Below are 2780 nucleotides of genomic sequence, written 5' to 3'. Positions count from 1 at the left end.
ATATGTTATGCTTGTGTTTTAGTGTTCTAGTAAAGTTGATTGAGTAAAGCGCAACGATATAACGGACGATGTAGTTTTTTTTTTTCCAGTGGCGGATGACTTCGAAAAAAATCCCACCACTCTGTCTTTCCTGCCTCGCCTCGCTGTAACATCTTAACTGTTATTTCTACTCCTCAGGTTAGTTTGGAGCTCAGAAAAAGCGCAGAATAATCGACGTTGCTGTAATTGATCAGGTGTTAAAATACCTGCATCATATTCTCCTGCCTTCGTCTCATTTCCAAGGTAACGAAGGTGAAAAAGAGTTGATCATTCCTTGTTATTGTTAGTTAGTAGTTAGTAGTGGTTAGTATTTGCAAGAGGAGGAGGAGGAGGAGGAGAAGGAGTAACTATGGATAGTGGGAAAAAGTTAAGGATATGGAAAAAAAAGGAAAATGACAAGAGGAAATGAATAAGAAATGAATCGAAAAATGAATCTAGGAAAAATAAAATAATGAAGACAGACGATTTTCTAGTGTATATATGTCTGCCTATCTGTCTGTATGTCTGTCCCTATTTTTTCACACACACACACACACACACACACACACACACACAAACACACACGCTGGAACAAACCATTATGACGCTATTTATCATCGAACCTGACTGTAAATTCTCACCAACATTAACTATATCCCACTTGGCTTTGATTTAGTGTCTGTTGTTTGTTTTTCTGTAGTACCATTCAGTAACGAAGACTAATGACGTTATAATTGTACTGTGGAGAGAGGGAGAGTGGGAGGGGAGTGGGAGGGGAGGGAGAGGGAGTGGGAGAGGGAGAGGAGGGAGAGGAGAGAGAGAGAGAGAGAGAGAGAGAGAGAGAGAGAGAGAGAGAGAGAGAGAGAGAGAGAGAGAGAGAGAGAGAGAGAGAGAGAGAGAGAGAGAGAGAGAGAGAGAGAAGTAAAAAGGATATAATGACAGACAGAATGAATAAAAAGATAAAGAAAGAAAAAGAGAAAAAAGAAAGAAAGAGAGGTATAAGAAAAGAAGACTAAAAGGAACGAAAGAAAGAAAGAAAGAAAGAAAGGAAAACGAACACAAAGAAACAAACAAACAAACAGAGAATATTTATGTTTGCATGGTGAAGTATATACATAATTAGTTAACCTTCTGCATCTTAGATAATACACAAAAAAAACAATAATAATAAGAGTTAAGAGAAAATGACAAAGCTAAATGAAGGACAAACTAATCCCATGTTTTTCTTTTTATCGTTTTCGTTCCGCACAGAATCGTAACGGTCGTGGAAGATTAATAAACGACGTGAATCATTACTTAACACAAAACCCTTCAAGGAACAGGACGCTAATTACTTTTCAGACCTTTGTTCACTACTGACTGAGAAAGGGAAGGAGAGAGGGAGGAGAGAAGGAAGGAAGGAGATAGGGAGTAGAAAAGAGAGGAAGGATGGAGAGAGAGGGAGGAGAAAAGGAAGGAAGGAGGCTGAGATTGAGAAGAGAGAGAGAGAGAGGAAGGACAAAATAAATGAAGGAAAGAGAGAGAGGGAGTAAAAAAGGAAGGAAAAAGGGAGATAGGGAGAAGAATGGAAGGAAGGAGGCAGAGATTGAGGAGAAAAGATAGGAGAGAGAGAGAGAGAGAGAGAGAGAGAGAGAGAGAGAGAGAGAGAGAGAGAGAGAGAGAGAGAGAGAGAGAGAGAGAGAGAGAGAGAGAGAGAGAGAGAGAGAGAGAGAGAGAGAGAGAGAGAGAGAGAGAGAGAGAGAGAGAGAGAGAGAGAGAGAGAGAGAGAGCAGGGTAGACTCAACACACACCATCCATTAGCAAGGCACAAAACATACCATTACCTTTACATTTACCTGTTAATTAAGTTTACCTTCCATACACCTGTCTATTGCACAACACCTTTACTTTCCCCTCTCTTGCGCGTATCATTTATCTCGCGCTCCTCCTGTTGTTTATCTTCCTATCATTCCTTCACTGCTCACTTCCACATAAATATTATCATTCCTCCTTCCGTTTTTCTCTTCTCTCTTCTCTAATGTACCTTTCTCCATATCTAATCCTCCCTCTTCCTTTACTTCCTCATCGCCTTGTTTTTCTAATTTTTCAAGTCTTTTTATCTTCCTTTCTCAACATTGCATTTTCATTTTTTTCATCCCTGCCTTTCTTCCTTTTGTACCTTTCATATTCACCTCCTTTTCTCTCCTTTCAGTTCCCTATCCTTTCCATTTTCATCTTACTTTTTTCTCCTTTTTCATCAGTACTCTCTTTTCTTTCGCTCCTTTTTGCCCATCTTCTCTTCTCCGTCTTTACCTTCCAACTCTTACCAACCAGTTGGTGTCGGCTACCATGATTGCCGACTGTCTGGGACATTCGGCCAACTAGTTGGCAGAATGCCTGTGGCATGCTGCCAACTAGTCTCAAGACGAATCTCAACGGTCAATTTTTGAAATGGCGCCATGTAAGCGTCTGACAACCACGAATCTGACGACCGATTGGCCGACAGTCTTGACGGTCTTGACGACAGTCTTCCAGATTGTCTGTCAACTGGTTGGCCGACTAGCTGGTCGACAGTTGCGAAGGAGTTGGCCGACGCTCTTCCTGACGGTCTTCGTGACTGTCTTGGCGACTGTCTTGGCGGCAGCCTTGCCGTTCCTTTAAATACGGAATCGCTCTGTATTCGAAAATGAAATGTATCGTTCCGTTTTGAACCAATACGGAACGGCATTTGTTCCGTACGGTATTTTATTATCTGAATGATCAAGCTGATAAAATTCAGTATC

This window comes from Eriocheir sinensis, unplaced genomic scaffold (assembly GCF_024679095.1).
Source record: "Eriocheir sinensis breed Jianghai 21 unplaced genomic scaffold, ASM2467909v1 Scaffold1277, whole genome shotgun sequence".
NCBI classification, from domain to species: domain Eukaryota; kingdom Metazoa; phylum Arthropoda; class Malacostraca; order Decapoda; family Varunidae; genus Eriocheir; species Eriocheir sinensis.
This window is presented reverse-complemented; position numbering follows the sequence as displayed.